The sequence below is a fragment of the Ovis canadensis genome, chromosome 1 (genome assembly GCF_042477335.2).
Source record: "Ovis canadensis isolate MfBH-ARS-UI-01 breed Bighorn chromosome 1, ARS-UI_OviCan_v2, whole genome shotgun sequence".
Classification (NCBI taxonomy): Eukaryota; Metazoa; Chordata; class Mammalia; order Artiodactyla; family Bovidae; genus Ovis; species Ovis canadensis.
Genome location: NC_091245.1, coordinates 226,638,270 through 226,658,568, shown reverse-complemented (window position 1 = coordinate 226,658,568; position 20,299 = coordinate 226,638,270). Strand labels below are relative to the sequence as shown.

Genomic DNA, 20,299 nt, shown 5'->3' with positions numbered 1-20,299 from the left:
TGAGTGATATCCAAAAATAGAAGCCATTTGGTCTAATGCATGGTCTTGTAAGTAAGATCCTAATTAGAAATGTTGTGTCAATAAATATCTATGCTATAAAACGAGAGAGAATGCTTGAACGAAATATAATTGCAATGTTGAACTTCCATCACACAAACATGCACCAAAGTATAATTCATCTGTTAGCTGTGGTGGAACAAGGGTAAAGTGACAGAGTTGTTTGGTTTGCAAGTAGGTAGTAAATATGTGCATTGTTTTATTATGACTTTTAAATTATAACAAGAGAAGCCCCAAAAGTGTGTTCTATTTATTAAGCCTTGTACTAGCAATTTTTTAAAAAAACAGATAAAATATAGTTCCCCCAAACTCTTTTCTGGTCTGAGTTATTAACACTTTTTATATTAAAATTAATTTTACATATATCAACACTGATATTAAATCATTCATGCTTGTTACCTTAAGTGGTTTCTGTTTCTTCTACTTAACTCATGCACATACTGCTGTTTAGGCATTCTTCTATAATTATTATGCATGTTTTTCTGAAGTACCTTGTATTGTGCAAAATTATATACATATATATATACTTTAAATAGAGCATTTTGTTGCTTTTCTATTAATAAATTTATTGTATTCTATGTGGAAGTATATTTGAGAACAGTTATAGTAATCCTCCAACACAGCCTCACACTCAAATACATGTGTGTGTGTGTGTTTTTTTTTTTTTTCCAAGAACAAGTTTATAATTGTTTGGACCCTTGTCTCCAATACTGTGGGGCTACGTATTCCTATATTTAAGCGATAGATTTGAAAAAAAAAAAGAGATCATACAGTAACTATAAACATGAAAGAAATGAACTTGCATTATTTCCATTTTGATATTCTATGTGATCATGAAGAGTATATTTTTTTGAAATGTAAAAAACCCAAATTATTTATTGTTTTTATATGCAGTATCTTTATTTTCATCTTTTTCACTATGAGCTATTGCCATTAAGTTCCACCATAAATCAGATTAAAGTGAACAGTTTGGATTTCTTTAAACAAAACATGTAGCATGAATTGTTTTATTAGCATTTTTATAATGACTAATTTATATTTGCTAGAAAATATGACATTATGAATATTCTAGATTTCACAGGATATCCAGTAAAGGTTAACTTAGAAATCACCTTATTCCAGTTATATTACAAATTTCCTTTCTAAACATATATTTTTGCCTGAGAGGATTTGCAGTTAAGTCAGTTATTGGAGAATTAACCTAAAAACCTGATGAAATTACAATTCATAACCAAAAATAAGAAGACTAGAAAATACTAAAGAATGAGTGGAATTTCATTTTTCCTTTACTCAATACTGATTATTTTGTCTGAATTTAAATGAGACTAGAGCAAAGTTTAATATATGTATGAGTTTTAACTTTTCTCAGTGACTGCCCTCAAGTGAGTCTATTTAAAAAAAAAAAGTTTCTACAAATATAAACCACTGAGTATTATGGAATATTTTTATAAGCATATTTTCTAGGATGTCTTATTATAGCTGAAACAATCTGTGCATTTTTTATAAAATAATCTTAACATTTTCCTATCTAAAATAAAATATATTTCTCATAACCACATAATCCTGCCAACCATGCAGACCCAAAATTATATTGGCATACATATGATCTTTGCCACCTCTCAGGGAATAAATAACAATTTTGCTGTTGTTCAGTCACTACATCATGTATGACTCTTTGCAACTACATGGGCTGCAGCATGCCAGACTTCCCTGTTTTTCACTATATCCCCAGAGTTTGCTCAAGTTCATGCCCATTGAGTCAGTGATGCTGTCTAACCATCTCATCCTCTGCTGTCCTCTTCTCCTTTTGCATTCAATTTTTTCATCATAGAGTCTTTTCCAAAGAGTCTAAATAATAATATTAATAATAATTAGATGCACCTAACAGAGAAGGCAATGGCACTCCACTCCAGTACTCTTGCCTAGAAAATCCCATGGGTGGAGGAGCCTGGTAGGCTGCAGTCCATGGGGTCGCTAAGAGTTGGACACGACTGAGCGACTTCACTTTCACTTTTCACTTTCATGCATTGGAGAAGGAAATGGCAACCCACTCCAGTGTTCTTGCCTGGGGAATACCAGGGACAGAGGAGCTTGGTGGGCTGCCGTCTATGGGGTCGCACAGAGTCAGACACAACTGAAGTGACTTAGCAGCAGCAGATGCACCTAGAAACTATGTAGTACTTTGTGATAAACTATGTACTCTGTATTTACTCATAAATCATATTGAAATTTTAAACATGATCTAAGTCATGTTCATCAGACCTTCTTTTTTTTTTTTTTTTTAGTTTATTTAATGCTTTGGAAAATGCAGACTCCTATTTCTTTGTTATAAATGAGAAAAACTGATATGCATCATAATATGTAGAATACGATTACAAATGTAATTATTTCTGAGCAGCTGTAATTGATGGTACTTCAATTCTATTGGTTTAAAAAATGTTCTATTTGTTTTGTTTATGGCTGGATCTTTGAAAATAATGTTTTTCCATTGTACAATTTTAGCACTACAAATGAATTAGCTTAATTTCTCCTTGGTAATGAAAAGCCTGTTCCATACTTTTCTTTGCCTAGAGGACACTAGAGAATTCTCCCATCACATTTTTCCTGCCCCTGAGCTGGTATTATATCTGTCATGCAATCCAGAACAGTCCTTTTCTTTGTGTAAGTGGCAGTATCAAGGATTTATGGCAGCAGCTCCCTTCTGCTAGTGAGAGGAGAATAAGACTCAATATGTTTTAAAGCTGAGTATAAATCAAAGTTGGTGGAAAGCAAACTTGAAAAAATTCCATATGTATGCCTATAAAAACACCCAAACATTTGTGAGGATTTCTCTTTATACCTTCACCAGATGGTGGCGAGGAGAAATGACGGGAAAGAAAATTATCTTCAATAAATTCAACTGACTTCATAGATCTCTTCATTAGTGACAGCTGAGGTAGCTGAGCACTTATTGATGTGATTTGGAACAATCAGCTTTCCTGTCTCTGAGATATTTTTGTTTTAACACAGACAAGGAACTTTGAATGAGTGGATGATTGTGTGAGTTTCAATGTCTCAGGCATGTATCCAAATTCCACGTCTGTCACATTCTTATTTATACTACTTACTACAAGTTCCCTAGAGAAGGAAATGGCAACCCACTCCAGTACTCTTGCCTGGAGAATCCCATGGATGAAGGAGCCTGGTAGGCTACAGTCCACGGAGTCGCAAAGAGTCAGACACTAATGAGCGACTTCACTTTCACTTTCACAAGTTACTAAACTTCTCAGAATCAGTGACTCCCATTTCCATCCCTGGGTATTGTTATATATCTAAGCATTTATATTATGGACCAAAAAATTCCAATAAAATAATAACACTACTACCATCACATTTTCCTTCAGAAGCTATACCACACTTGTAAACATTGTTTTCTAGGAGATATACCAAGAAAAGTGTATTATTGGTATAAATATAGGCAGAGTTCCTCTTTGGAAGTGTATGTCTTTATGAAGAGATAGGATTAAATATATCCATTTACATTAAAGTTGACTTGTGTTCTTATGATTTTCATAGTTTTATCTCATAGGAAGTAATGCAATATCAAATCACTCCTTTACTCTTATTGGATAAGAATTCAGTAATCTGTTAAATGGCTTTATGGTAGGTTTGTGAAGTTCTTTCAATATCCTATTTAGCAAGGAAAATAGCATATAATTGTAACCAATAACAATTATTAATAAATTGCAATGATTATTGTTTTGAAAAAGCAGGTAAAATTGATACTCTTCTTAGTTATATTTCTATTATGTAATATTTGTAATATATAATTATACACTTTTAATAATATGATCTTAATTTCTGAAGCCTCTATTGAAATATAATTTGATTTTATTGACACTTTAATAAGTCCTATGATTTTTGTTTGTATTACTGCACTTTAAGATGAAATACGCAGTCCAACCAAGCTGCATTTATTTATTGATTTGACCATTAGCCCAACAAACATAATTTTGGTCTAACTTTTCAGAGTGTTGAATAGTGAAAAGCAATGTTTCAGGGAGACAATAATAATAATAGTTCATAATAAAGTGAAACATCTTGGATTATTTGACATTTAAAAATACATTTTAATAATTTTACATACTGGTAAATATCTCCTTTCCTTTGCTCCTTACAACTGAAATTTTGATATTTTTGACCATGGCTCTTTTTTGACATTTTCAGACATTCACCAAAATCCACTAGGAAAAAAAAAAATTATCAGTAGATTGACTGTCTCAAATAGTTAATCTTAAATTAAAGAATAAAACTAAATACAATTTAATATCTTAAAGATAATAGGCTTAACTTACTTGTTATTTACAAAAGTAAGTGAAGTTGCTCAGACATGTCTGACTCCTTGTGACCCCATTGACTGTAGCCTACCAGGCTTCTCCATCCATGGGATTTTCCAGGCAAGGGTACTGGAGTCCTTGCTATTTCCTTCTCCAGGGGATCTTCCCGACCCAGGAATCGAACCCGGGTTTTCTGCATTGCAGGCAGATGCTTTACCCTCTGAGCCACCAGGGAAGCCCTGGTTATTTAAAAAAGACATTATTTAACTCAGCATCCTTAAGTGAGTTGACAGGAATAAAAGAAGACTAGAAAATATAAAGGGCCTAGTGGTTAATTTTTGAGACCTTGATTTTAATTTGGAAAAACAAATGCATTCTTTAAGATTTACTGAAAAATTTTTCATCAGTGATTTTTAAATATCAAATTTGTGCTTGAAAAAATTTCCATGAAATAATACATTGTTCTCAAGCTGATTTTAAATACATAGAGACCATCTAATTCTGCTAACCACTGTCTAGGTCTTTCACCATCTTAGCAATTTCTGCTGCTGCTGCTGCTAAGTCGCTTCAGTTGTGTCTGACTCTATCTGACCCCATAAACACCAGCCCACCAGGCTCCCCCATCCCTGGGATTCTCCAAGCAAGAACACTGGAGTGGGTTGCCATTTCCTTCTCCAATGCATGAAAGTGAAGGCGCTCAGTCGTGTCCAACTCTTAGCGACCCCATGGACTGCAGCTTACCAGGTCCTCCATCCATGGGATTTTCCCGGCGAGAGTACTGGAGTGGGGTGCCATTGCCTTCTCCAAGCAATTTTAAATAATACAATCAAATAAATTTATATATATTTATTAACTATAGGCATTTTGTTTAATTATATTTGATTACTTTAATGAAGTTTGTCTAACCTTTCTTATTGCTTTATCCAAAGTTATGTTCACTGCATAATTATTACTTTAATTGTTCTATTAATACTCTTTATATTGTAAAGTAGAATTAAATATCAAATGAAGGGAAAACAATGATTGTACCAGCTTATTGCTTTGTGAAATATTTCAGTCTGTGGGTCAAAGACAGAGGTATCAGTTGGAGCCTGTCAGATTTCCTGAGTTGAAGACTTAGGAGTCTAGAGGAAGCGGGGAGGCTAGAGTTTGCAAGACAGAGTATCAGGGAAAGAGAGCTTCTCAGAGATAGGACTCCAGACAGCTGTGGCAGAACCCCTAAGTACCCAGGCAATATTGATAACTCATATATTTCAGGAAATTATCTAAAGCCAGGAAAAAGAATACCTGAAAGTATTAGAGAAAACAGTACCAATATCCTATATAGTACCAGGAATGGTGCCAACTGTCAAAAGTCAGACTGGAAAATTTTGATAATTCATGGGGAACTGGATGTAGTATTTACTGGAAATTTTTCTTGGCAGTGTGGAATGATTAGCTCTTTGATAAAATCTGATTATGTCATCTTATCAAATCTTAAAATCCAAGTGTATCAAACAGTTTTCAAGTAACTAAACTGTCTCCCAGAACAAAAGTCAAGAATATTCATAGGAATACAAACTATTCAGCATAATTTAAAGTAAAATCAACAATTCTTGGCATAAAAAAAAAAATCCTAAGTATGCAAACCAGGAAAATATGAATGCCCTTCAATGAAGTCAGCTTCTCTAAACAAAACTTTTTATAAAAGGGAAAACTAAATCCCAAATAGAACAAAAGAAAAATAAATATCAGATCTGGAAAACAGAGAAGTAATTTTTAAAAAATCAGTAATGTCAAAAGATTTCTTTTCAAAAGATAAATATAATTAATAAAATAAGAGTAACTTAAAAAAATTAGAGAAATGACAATAAATAGCAATACAAGGAATGAGACAGGTGAAATCATTACAGATACAACAGATATTGAAATGAAAATATTGAAATATTATAAGAAAATTATAATTTTTCATAATATATACATAATACAAAATATCCTATAGCCTTTACGAAATGGGCACACTTAAAGAACATAAATTCTCAAAGGTGACTCAACAATAATGGGAATAAATCAATAATATCAAGTTAATACATCTGAATTTAGGGAGATAGCTGTTTCCCCAAAAAAAAGGCCATTGCAATTGGGGAAATACACTAATATCAGAAAACTTCAAGAATCCCATAATCAAACAGAAAAAAGACTTTTCTATCATAGGTAGGAATGTATAATCAAAGTCAAGCAGGATGTGCTAAAGGAAGGTTGGGCAGCAAGAGGAAATGACTAATGAAGTCAGAGAAGAAACGTGTCTCACTGGGATCAGCTGATTCTTGGGATAAGTAGATGATGCAGCATGTTCCATTTTTTATAACGTACACAGGTTTGGTAACAAGGAATTAGGAAATAGTGTCAGACTTTATTTTGGGGGGCTCCAAAATCACTGCAGATGGTGATTGCAGCCATGAAATTAAAAGACGTTTACTCCTTGGAAGAAAAGTTATGGCCAACCTAGATAGTATATTCAAAAGCAGAGACATTACTTTGCCGACTAAGGTCTGTCTAGTCAAGGCTATGGTTTTTCCTGTGGTCATGTATGGATGTGAGAGTTGGACTGTGAAGAAGGCTGAGCACCAAGGAATTGATGCTTTTGAACTGCAGTGTTGGAGAAGACTCGAGAGTCCCTTGGACTGCAAGGAGATCCAACCAGTTCATTCTGAAGGAGATCAGCCCTGGGATTTCTTTGGAAGGAATGATGTTAAAGCTGAAACTCCAGTACTCTGGCCACCTCATGCGAAGAGTTGACTCGTCGGAAAAGACTCTGATGCTGGAAGGGATTGGTGGCAGGAGAAGAAGGGGACGACCGAGGATGAGACGGCTGGATGGCATCACTGACTCGATGGATGTGAGTCTGAGTGAACTCCGGAAGTTGGTGATGGACAAGGAGGCTTGGCGTGCTGTGATTCATGGGGTCGCAAAGAGTCAGACACGACTGAGTGACTGAACTGAGCTGGACTGAAGAAGGAATAAAGCCTAACTAAAATTTGGTTAAAACACAGCAGACAGTAAGAAATGGGTAATCATGAGCACATTATTAAAGATATTGAACTTACAGTTAAGAATCATTTCATAAAGAAAATTTCAGGTTAAGATGGCTTCACTGGTGAATTCTTCCATGCATTTATAAAATAAATAAATCCCATGCTAGGTATATTTTTTTCTAAAAAATTAAAGAAAGACTGCTTCTCAAGTCATTCTATGAATCATTAGTTTATAAAAACAAATTCAGACAAGGACATTAGGAGAAAAGAAATCAATCCAAAACTCCTTATGAATATAGACACGCAATAACTCTAAAACATTTTTAACAAATCAAATGCAAGATTATACAAAAGAGATAATACTTCATGACTAAGTAGAATTTATTCCAAGAATGCAAGGTTGATTTAACATTCAAAAGTCAATCAATGTTAGAATATCAGGATCTCTAATTCATTGCTGCTGGGAATGAATAATTGGAAGACAACCCGTGTTTGATCCCTGGGTGGGGAAGATCCCCTGGAGAAGGAAATGGCAACCCACTGCAGTATTCTTGCCTGGAGAATCCCATGGACAGAGGAGCTTGGTAGGCTACAGTCCATGGGGTCACAAAGAGTCGGACACGACTGAGTGACTTCACTTTCACTTATGAAACTAAATATAATCATATCATGCTGCTGCTGCTGCTAATTCGCTTCAGTCGTGTCTCACTGTGCACGACCCCATAGACGGCAGCCCACCAGGCTTCCCCATCCCTGGGGTTCTCCAAGCAAGAACACGGGAGTAGGTTGCCATTTCCTTCTCCAATGCATGAAAGTGAAAAGTGAAAGTGAAGTCCTGTCTGACTCTTAGTGACCCCATGGACTGCAGCTCACCAGGCCCCTCCATCCATGGGATTTTCCAGGCAAGAGTACTGGAGTGGGGTGCCATTGCCTTCTCCAGTCATATCATAACACTTGTTATTTCCCTAACAGGTTATCCACACTAAACTATTCAATGTTTATGCCAGATTTGTATTTAATGCCCACAATTTGGAAGAATTACTATGACCTTCAATAGGGTTTTGAATAAGCAAACTACAGTCAGTGTCCTTAAAATGAAAAACTACAGAGCAGTAGAAAGAATGAGCTATTAATTTATGTAAAATCATTGGTGAAACTTAAATGCATATTGCTATTTGAAAGAAGCCATTGTGAGAAGACTGTATGCTGTGATTTGAATTATATGACATTCTAGAATAGGCAAAAATATAGAGATGTTAAACAGATCAGTGTCTGCCGGGGGGCTGTTACTATGGATGGGCTGAATGGTGAAGCACAGGAAAGTGAAAGTATTCTATAAATAAACTATGATACTCTAATTGTGGTTACATGACATTCTTTATTTGGATAATCCCATTGATCTTTATTGCATAAGGAGTGAACCTTAACATATGCAAATTATATAAAATGTTTCAGGAGCAAGGAGAAATCCTAGCACACAATGAAAACTGTAACAAAAAAACTAATTGTACCATAAATGTATGAAATAGTAAGAAAGAAATTGATATTAAGACTGTGACCTAAGTAACCGGAAATGAAAGCAATCTGGAAAATTAAAGGTAAAAAGGAATGGACATAAATATTGTACTTAAGTTGATAAGGTTTTTTAATTGTTTCCCATGGTGGTACAGTTAGCAATTCTGAAACTGCTATACCTGTATACTGAAACAAATAATTAACTAAATAGATAGTGGATGATGGGAGCCAGATTTATTATGGGAACGTTTACAGATTACCAAAAGGATGAATGAATGAGCAAAAGGCAGAATGAATCATATGGTAAGGATTAGACCTGGATGCTGGGAAGATTATGGGCAAGAGGAAAAGGGGACGACAGAGAATGAGATGGTTAGATGGCACCACTGACTCAATGGGCATGAGTTTGAGCAAAGTCTGGGAGATAGTGAAGGGCAGGGAAGTCTGGCATGCTGTAGTTCATGAAGTTGCAAAGAGTCAGACTTGATTTAGTGACTGAACAACAAAACAGTTGGAGATATCAATATGAAGGCAAATTTGAAATACAAATGTATGTGGAGAAAGAGAGAGGAAGAGAAAGGGAGATGAATATAAAGAATCACCAGTCTAGGTTCGATACAGGATACAGGATGCTTGGGGCTGGTGTGCTGGGATGACCCAGAGAGATGATATGGGGAGGGTGGTGGGAGAGGGGTTCAGGATTGGGAACTTAGATACACCCGTGGTGGATTCATGTCAATGCATGCAAAACCAATACAGTATTGTAAAGTAAAAAATAAAAATAAATAAATAAATAAAACAAAAAAGATAAAACATTTTTAAGAAAGCAAAATATATATATATACATACATGAGTTAGTACACATACATGTTTTCTTACTCTGACAGCTGAGAGGACCTAGAAGCAATGACAAATTGGCACCCACATCTTAGTTTCTAATATTTATCTCCAATGACAGAAACAAAATGTCCTTGGAGAAATGATTGATTTTAGAATTGACACAGAAGTTATACAATTTTTCCCTAGTTGACCTATAGATTCAATACAGTTCAAATCAATATTCAATTTTTTAGAAGCATTGGCAAGCTGATTCTAAAACTCACGTGGAAAAGCTGTTAGTAGAATAGCCAACGCAACATTCCAAAAGAAGTACATAGTTAGAAGAGAGCACTTACCTTATTTCAAGGTTTAGTTTGTGACTCTTTATAGCAATTCAGTGTATTATTGGTATAAATATAGGCAAATATATCAATAGAACAGAATAGAGATCCCAGTACATCACTGTACATAAAATTGTTTTTGGACAAGGATGCAAAGACAATTCATTGGTTAAAAATATAGTCTTTCAACAAAAGTTTTCTAAACAATTGAATCACTATGTGTAAGTAAAAACGAACTTTGAATTATCTGTTCAGTTCAGTTCAGTTCAGTTGCTCAGTCGTTTCAACTCTTTGCGATTGGAAATCGCAGCATGCCAGGCCTCTCTGTCCTCCCGAAGTTCGCCCAAACTCATATGCATCGAGTCGGTGATGCCATCCAGCCATCTCATCCTCTGTTGTCCCCTTCTTCTCCTGCCCCCAATCCCTCCCAGCATCAGGGTCTTTTCCAGTGAGTCAACTCTTCGCATGAGGTGGCCGAATTATTGGAGTTTCAGCCTCAGCATCAGTCTTTCCAATGAACACCCAGGACTGATCTCCTTTAGGATGGACTGGTTGGATCTCCTTTCAGTCCAAGGGACTCTCAAGAGTCTTCTCCAACACCACAGTTCAAAAGCATCAATTCTTTGGCGCTCAGCTTTCTTCACAGTCCAACTCTCACATCCATACATGACCACTGGAAAAACCATAGCCTTGACTAGATGGACCTTTGTTGACAAAGTAATATCTCTGCTTTTTAATATGCTATCTAGGTTGGCCATAACTTTCTTTCCAAGAAGTAAGCATCTTTTATATCTCACATCATATGCAAAAATGATTTTTTAAATTTAGTCAACAAAACCATTACTGCCTTGCTCTGACGCCTAGCACAGTGCTCTGTCCAGGATAGATACTTAATATTTCTTCAATGCTAACAAACAAATATCCCTATTTAAGAAAATACACTGGTATCTTGGAAAATTTCTAGCTTGTGTTTCTTGTTTGTTTTGTTTTTATTTACCTAAAAAGTCTAGGTTCACTTTATCCTAGACTTCAAATGTCTAGCAGAATCAGCAGCTTAAGTTTTCTTTTGAATCTATTGCAATGCATTCAAAACAACTTGCTTAAAATGTGATAATGTGATGTTTGATGGGGAGCTCAAAAAGAGCCATTTTGTGTTATTTGGTACAAAATAGCTCTTTTTTTCCAGCTTCAACATGATGCAGTTTCAGAATGGCTCTTTTAAATATATGAAGATATTAAATGAGACATTTTTATCTTTGTTGATAAGTGTTAATTATTTAGGATTGTGTCTATATGTCACTGACTATTATATTTAAATTTAAATTAGGTGGCATTAGATATCTGTTTTCACCATGCTCATTTATTATTACAATCATATGATTTATTTTCATTAGGTTTATTTTCATGCCTTATCATTGTGAAAAATTGTCTGCAAGTTTGTTTTCTTTAAAAGTTGTGCTGCTTTTATCTGCAAAAATTCTTGAAGTGATGGAATACATAGTACAGAACAATTCCTTCCTTTACATAAGGTGTATTTGAATATAAGATTAAAATTTATTCTTAAGAACTAATATATTAAATATATGTCTCTGAATGCATTTATAATGAAAATAGACAGAGGTATATAGACAAATGGGCAAGTTGTTCTAGATTAACAAAGGTAAAATCCATCCATAAAAGACTATATTTCCTGATTCAATAAACTAATCTCACTGCACACAATTTGAAATGCAGCACTTATACATTTTTGTGCTCTCCTTTTAATGGTCATCAAGGCACTAGGACTACTAATATCATGGCTTTTAATTTGAAAATGCAATATTAATTATGAAGGAAAGAATGTATCTATGCTTTTAGAAGAAATGAATTTTTAAACCAAAACTCTGGACGGTGAAAGAGCATGTAAATCTGCCTCCTCAGGATTTTCTCATAAGAGAGCTGTTTTCAGAGCATTTACTTATTCATTTAACACATCTTTAACAAATACTTATTTTGTATATACTAAAAGTGCTTCAAATACTAGAATAGTTTTGCCCCTAAAGAGTTCATAGTGTAAAAAAAAAAGTACATAAAAAGCAATAAAGCTTACAAATAAATTTTGTATGCATTTAAGAAAAAGTTCTTATCAATTACAGAGTGATAGTGTCTCTATAAATATAAGGACAGAATGTCATCATATTTCAATGAGAAGTAAGCTAAGTAAAACAAGTCTATATCCCTAAAATCCAATGCATAACTTTAGTAGGTTAAACAATATTGTGGGGTTATCATCTCCCAAAACCTAACCAAATCTTGAAGTAGTGTGAGGTGTCAACTTGAAGAAAAATATTAACAACGTAAAAGTTGAGAGTTATGTTTTATTAATGGGGAATTTTAGGACTTATACCCAGGAGGCAGCCTCTCATGTGATCCTTAGGGAAATACTCAGAGAAACTGAAAGGAGGAGACAGGTTATATAGAAATCTTACAACAAAAGGTCTGAATATCAAAAGATTATTGTTAATTAAAGAAAACCAGATATCCCAAGTTGAGGAGTTTACTGCTTTTTCTATGTATGGGAAGATGCAAGAGTCTGGACTCACTGAAATCCTTGTTTTGATATGCACTTCAGTCATCTGGACCAGCATCCTATTTTCATATCCTGAGTGTCCTCAGGGATCACCGCAGGGAATGGCTGTAGTCTAATGGCTGCTAGATGGCAGACTTTCTTCTTCCTGAGTTCATTAGGGCTCACCTGCTCACAATGGAGGACTGTAACCGCTGATGACTGTGACATTCTTGTTTATTGATATGGCCAGAAATATTCCATTTCTCAGAAGTATGATCAAAAGAAGACTTTATAAAACACTTTACTGAAGCTTCCATTTGTCTACAGAAGATATATTGAACAGTTTGAAATGTTTCTTCTTACTTACTCAACAATGGTCTTTTCTGTCAGTTGCTTATGATGATCAGAAAGGCTCAAATCTTCATCCCAGTGGTACCTAAATGGCTGTTCACTACTATTTCAACAAATCCCCTGGACAGAATATTTCTTCTTCCTCTCTCCCTGGCCTTTTAAAATATTTTCATCTCAATTTCTCACACTCAGCCTCTTCTTGTCAAGTTTAAAATCTTTCAGCACCATCAGATTTATGAAATCATGGAGTACAAAATGGGAAAGATAAAAAATGACTTTCAGAGTTTTCTGCCCAAAGTATGGGAACACTGCAAGATAACTCCATATTTCACACTACTCAGATTAGCAGTTTTGTGGGAATCTCTTGTTCATCATCATGCTAAAATATTGTTCATCAGTTACTGTTTCATCATATAAATATAAATCACTGACATCTTTTAACTGGAAATGACTTCATATAGCAAATTAAATGCTTAGAGCAGCATTAGAATATGTCAGAAAGGGAATTGAATTCTCAGGAAATCATGAAAGACCAGAATCAGAGGAAGCCACTTCTGAAAAATCTCTGCTGCATTTTAGCTATCAAGCAAATATTTGGTATCAATTCATCAGAAAGCTGATGCAAAAAGCCTCATCTGTGATTTAAATATGTGTCTGTCTAATGTTCTTTGGATAAAATAATGACTTATCCTTCTCTTTCACATACGTCTAGCCATACTCAAGGGGAAGAGATTATACAAGGGCATTGATATCAGAAAGTAGTGATCATTTGGAACTATTTTAAAAGATGCCTACAGCTGGTAAAGAATCTGCCTGCAATGTGGGAAACCTGGGTTTGATCCCTGAGTTGGGAAGATCCCCTGGAGAAGGGAAAGGGTACCCACTCCAGTATTCTGGCCTGGAGAATCCCATGGACTATATAGTGACTTCCCTGGTGGCTCAGATGGTAAAGTGTCTGCCTACAATGCAGGAGACCCAGGTTCAATCCCTGGGTCAGGAAGATCCCTTGGAGAAGGAAATGGCAATCCACTCCAGTATTCTTGCCTAGAAAAATCCCATGGATGGAGGAGCCTGGTTGGCTACTGTCCATGGGGTCACAAAGAGTCAGACACGACTGAGCGACTTCTATCACTATATAGTCCATGGGGTGGTAAAGAGTCGGACACAACTGAGTGACTTTCACTTTCAAAGATATTTTTCAGAATGGCTCTAAAGTGATTCCACTCAATATTTACTCACTTGCAGTTAGAACTGTGCTAACAGATCTTAAGGTAGATTATTTCATTTTTTTGGTTTTTGATATGTTACAAACCATTCAAGCATCTAATAGGTTGAGAAGACAATGGATTATTTGGAGCCATAAGTAGTATCAGGTCAATTTCAATTCTACTATATTTCAGTTCATTGAAGCCACTGAGCTGCAATTAAAACATCTCATTTCAGCATTATATTTAGCTCAACATACTAGCCAGTAAGATGGACTTTGCTGGTGTCATTACACATTTTACCTAAGAACTTAGGTCACAGGACAAAGCACTGCTCCCCAACTTGGAGACAGATCCACAGATACAAAGAATAACAACATAGTTACTCCTTGGAAGAAAAGTTATGACCAACCTAGATAGCATAATCAAAAGCAGAGACATTACTTTGCCAACTAAGGTCCATCTAGTCAAAGCTATGGTTTTTCCAGTAGTCATGTATGGATGTGAGACTTGGACTATGAAGAAGGCTGAGTGCTGAAGAATTGATGCTTTTGAACTGTGATGTTGGAGAAGACTCTCAAGAGTCCCTTGGACTGCAAGGAGATCCAACCAGTCCATTCTGAAGGAGATCAGCCCTGGGATTTCTTTGGAAGGAATGATGCTAAAGCTAAAACTCCAGTACTTTGGCCACCTCATGCAAAGAGTTGACTCATTGCAAAAGACTTTGATGCTGGGAGGGATTGGGGGCAGGAGGAGAAGGGGATGACAAAGGATTAGATGGCTGGATGGCAACAGTGAATCGATGGACATGAATCTGAGTGAACTCCAGGAGTTGGTGATGGACAGGGAGGCCTGGCATGCTGTGATTCATGGGGTCACAAAGAGTCAGACACGACTGAGCGACTGAACTAAACTGAACTGAACTGAACTGAGAGCAGAAATCCCCACACAGAAACCACCAAAGGAATCAGTATCAGAGTAGGAAACCTGAACTGTAATTGGCAATTGCTGGAGGCTCAAACTGGTCAAACTCGACAGGTTAACAACACCTGTGGTACCCAGACAGAGAGGTGCTCTTATACTTGTGTGAGTTCGTCTGTAGGAGCTCTTCTAGGCTCTCACAGTGATGATCAGAAAAAAATCCCTCCAGTTTTTGGTAGGAAGAGAAGAAAATAACCAATTTTAAATATGCCAAGGCACTGTGTTCTTGTTAACAAGGCCTACCTGCAAGCAAAACTATCTTATCAACACCTAACTTACTGAGGTTTTATCAGAGCCTAACCAACCTGGTAAAAAGGAAATACCAAACTCTAGGCCCCTCTAGCGTGTATCATCTAAAGCGGTGAGGGGAAAAAAATAATAAATTGAGAAGCACTAGTAAAGTTCACAGTTCAGGGGATAGGCTAATCAAATTGCAGAGAAACTACTCATACAACTACAGAATACTTCCTCTCCCCTTACATCTTATAACAACATTAATAAAGGCCAATTTACTGAAGTTCCTTTAAGCCAGTATATCATATCAATGTTTCAACAAAAAATTATAAGACATAATAAAAGGCATAAAGCACAATTTGAAGAGACATAGCAAGCATCAGAAATAGACCCAGGTATGATAACAACTATCATTAATATGCTGAAGGCTCTAATGAAAAAAATAAGACAACCTGAGAGAACACATGGAAGGTGTAAATCAGAGAAATAGAAATTCTAAGAAAGACTTGAGAGGAAATACTGAATATTAAAATGCTATAATAGAAAAGAAGAATGCCTTTGAAGGACTCATTAGTAGACTGGACATGGCTAAGGAAAGAATCTCTGAGCTTGAGAATTTAAAAAATTAGAAATTCTCCAACTGGAAAGCAAGTAGAACAACAACAACAAAAAAAAAACAGAATATTCCAGAACTTTGGGACAGCTACAGAAAGTATAACATGCATTCCTTTCTGGGAACACCAGAAGGAGGAAAAAGAAAGGAACAGAGGCAATATTTGAAAGAAGAATGATTATTTTCCCCAAATTAATGTCAGACACTAAAGCACATATCCAAGTATCTCAAAGAATATCATGTAGGATGAGTGAGTGAGTGAGTGAAGTCACTCAGTCGTGTCCGACTCTTTGTGACCCCATGGGCTGTAGCCTACCAGGCTCCTCCGTCCATGGGATTCTCCAGGCAAGAGTACTGGAGTGGGTTGCCATTTCCTCCTCCAGGGGATCTTCCCAACCCAGGGATCGAACCAGGGTCCCCTGCACTGCGGGCAGATGCTTTCAAAATAACTACACCTGGGCATATTTTATTCAAACTGCAAAAAAAAAAAAAAAAAAAGAAAAATGAAGACTTTTTTTTTTTTTTTAATCTTGAAAGAAACCGAAGGGAGGAAGTAAGTGTCTTATCTATAGAAAAGCAAGGACAAAAATTCAGTTTCTCCTCAGAAAACATGCAAGGAAGAAGAGTGAAATATTTTAAGTGTTGCTGCTAAGTCACTTCAGTCGTGTCCAACTCTGTGTGACCCCATAGATGGCAGCCCACCAGGCTCCTCCATCCTTGGGACTCTCCAGGCAAGAACACTGGAGTGGGTTGCCATTTCCTTTTCCAATGCGTGAAAGTGAAAAGTGAAAGTGAAGTTGCTCTGTCGTGTCTGACTCTTAGCGACCCCATGGACTACAGCCTACCAGGCTCCTCCATCCATGGGATTTTCTAGGCAAGAGTACTGGAGTGGGGTGCCATTGCCTTATCCTAAAGAATAATGAATATGGAATTCTGTGTCATCTGAAATTTTCCTTTAAAAATAAAGGATAAATAAATATCTTCTCAAGTAGGAATTGAAGGAATTTGTTTCCAGTAGAACTGCCTTGCAAGAAATGTTAAAATTTCTTCAGAAAAAGGAAAACTACATATAAGAAACTTAGATTTAGACAAAGAAAGATCATTAAGGACTAAATAGTGAAAGTAAAATGCAAACTATTATTTTTCTTATTGGATTTAATAGATTTTTTTGAATAATAGCACAATGTATGCAATAATTATAGTTTATGTGTAAGTGAACAAAATAACAGAAATGATGTAATTGATGGGAAGAATAAATTAGGAATATTTTGTTATTATAATGAAAGTCATTCAGTCATGTCCAACTATTTGTGACTCCATGGTCACACACAGTCCATGGAATTCTCCAGGCCAAAAAACTGGAGAGGGTAGCCATTCCCTTCTCAAGGGGATCTTCCCAACACAGGGATCAAGTCTAGGTTGCCCACATTGCAGGAAAATTCTTTATTAGCTGAGCCACCAGGAAAGCCCCAGAAGGTATTTACCCTACATGTAAAGAGGTATAGTGTTATTTGAAAGTACACTTGGATTAGCTATAATGTATGCTGCAAACAATAAGGGCAATCACCAAAAAAAAAAAAAAAAAAAAGTGGGGGGGAGGGTGGGGAGGCTGGGAGAGAAAGAAGTGTAACTAACACGGTAAGAAAGGAAATAAATTGAATCATATGAAATGTTGAGTTAAAACCACAAAAGGCAAAACATAGAAGACAAGAATAAAAATAAACAGCATAAGCAACAAATAGAAAATGATAACAAAATGGATGATGCCAATTCAACTGGATCAGTAACTACTTAGTCTAAGTGAACCACTTAAAAGAGATTCCCAAAATGGATCAAAAAAAACCAAAACCTAACTAGAATAATCCCAAAGAAAGAATTCTCAATCCCAAAGAAAGGCAATGCCAACGAATGTTCACACTACCGCACAATTGCACTCATCTCACACACTAGCAAAGTAATGCTCAAAATTCTCCAAGCCAGGTTTCAACAGTACATGGACTGTGAACTTCCAGATATTCAAGCTGAATTTAGAAAAGGGAGAGGCACCAAACATCAATTGCCAACATCCATTGGATCATCAAAAAACAAGAGTTCCAGGAAAACATCTACTTCTGCTTCATTGACTATGCTAAAGCTTTTAACTGTTTGGATCACAGCAAACTGGGGAAAATTCTTAAAGAGATGGGAACAACAGAACACCTTGCCTACCTCCTGACAAATCTGTAGACAGGTCAAGAAGCAGCAGTGAAACCAAACATGGAACAACAAATTGATTCCAAATAGGGAAAGGTGTACATCAAGGCTGTATATTTAACCCTGCTTATTTAACTTATATGCAGAGTATATCACATGAAATGCCAGGCTTGATGAAGTACAAGCTGGAATCAAGATTTCCAGGAGAAATGTCAATAGTCTCAGGTACACAGATGACACCACCCTTATGGCAGAAAGCGAACTAAACAGCCTCTTGATGAAAGTGAAAAAGGAGAGTGAAAATGTTGGCTTAAAACTCAACATTCCAAAAACTAAGATCATGCCATCTGGTCCCATCACCTCATGGCAAATAGAGGGAGAAACAGTGGAAACAGTAACAGACTTATTTTGGGGGGCTCCAAAATCACTGCAGATGGTGATTGCAGCCATGAAATTAAAAGATGCTTACTCCTCTGATGGAAAGTTATGACCAACCTAGACAACATATTAAAAAGCAGAGACATTATTTTGCCAACAAAGGTGAATTTTTATTCCTAACTCTATAAAAATGTAGAGTAATATTATTTAAAAAATAGTACAACTATTTTTTTTTAATTAAAGAAACATATATTCTTCTTTTCTGTTGTTCTCTCTCTAAGAGCATGCAGTGGAGTTCTAAACATCATCAGTCAAAACATAGTTTTGGCCTTAGATATGGACAGACTAGTTTCCAACACTAGACTTGGAAACCAGTTGTTCTCTTGGCCTGAGCTCTTGTCCTTATCAGTTCTGCTTTCGTATTTGTTATCTTTATGTTTAGACAGCGCTCAGTGAATTACCTTAGCTTCCATTGGATGAGTATTATTACACTTGTATCATGTCTTTCAAAAAACTATAGGCTCAGGGTTTCATTCTCAATTTTTTCTCTCAGATCAACTTATCCTACTCCACTTGGCATATAGCAAGCCCATAAGCTCCAATTCCACTGTCTATAGCCCACTGCCGCCTGGTCCTCAGGGCCTAATTCTCCTGCTGAGTTCCAGGGAAATAGAACAAAACATCATCTGTGCCCTCACATTATTCTTATTTATCTAGTGAACTTACCTCAACACCCTAAGAAATAACTTAAGTTTATATTTTATTTCTTTGCTTTCATACCTCTCATAAAATATTTCTCCTATACTAAGGAGCGGGGATTGAATATCTTTTCCCGGTTCTAGTTTCTTCCTTCCCAATTTTAGGTTATTTATTTTATCTAAATATTAGGTGAAGTCACTTATTTGAGTACTCTGGATTTGATTGTTAATAAATCAAGTTAGTAATTTAGTTCAGTTCAGTCACTCGGTCATGTCTAACTCTTTGTGACCCCATGAACTGCAGCACACCAGGCCTTCCTGTCCATCACCAACTCCTGTAGTTTACTCAAACTCATGTCCATTGAGTCAGTGATGCCATCCAACCATCTCATCCTCTGTCATCCCCTTCTCCTCCCACCTTGAATCTTTCCCAGCATCATGGTCTTTTCAAATGAGTCAATTTTTCACATCAGGTGGACAAAGTGTTGGAGTCTCAGCTTCAACATCAGTCCTTCCAATGAATATTCAGGACTGATTTGCTTAAGGATGGATTGGTTGGATCTCCTTGCAGTCCAAGGTACTCTCAAGAGTCTTCACCAACACCACAGTTCAAAAGCATCAATTTTTCGGTGCTCAGCTTTCTTTCTTTATAGTCCAACTCTCGTATTCAATCATGACTACTGGAAAAACTATAGCCTTGACTAGACGGACATCTGTTGGCAAAGTAATGTCTCTGCTTTTTAATATGCTGTCTAGGTTGGTCATAGGTTTCTTCTAAGGAGTAAGTATCTTTTAATTTCATGGATACAGTCACTATCTGCAGTGATTTTGGAGCCCAGAAAAGTAAAACCACTGTTTCCACTGTTTCCCCATCTATTTGTCATGAAGTGATGGGACCAGATGCCATGATCTTAGTTTTCTGAATGTTGAGCTTTAAGCCAACATTTTCACTCTCCTCTTTCACTTTCATCAGTAGGATGTTTAGTTCTTCTTGGTTTTCTGCCATAAGGGTGGTTTCATCTATACATCTGAGGTT

The 20,299-nt window shown here is 36.2% G+C and overlaps 1 non-coding gene across 1 annotated transcript; it reads left to right on the top strand.

Annotated features, from left to right (window-relative positions):
* Positions 1-13,889: 13,889 nt before the first annotated feature.
* On the top strand, positions 13,890-13,962 carry TRNAC-ACA (transfer RNA cysteine (anticodon ACA)). The gene has a single exon. It is a non-coding gene; the product is annotated as a tRNA-Cys (tRNA).
* The last annotated feature ends 6,337 nt before the right edge of the window (positions 13,963-20,299 follow it).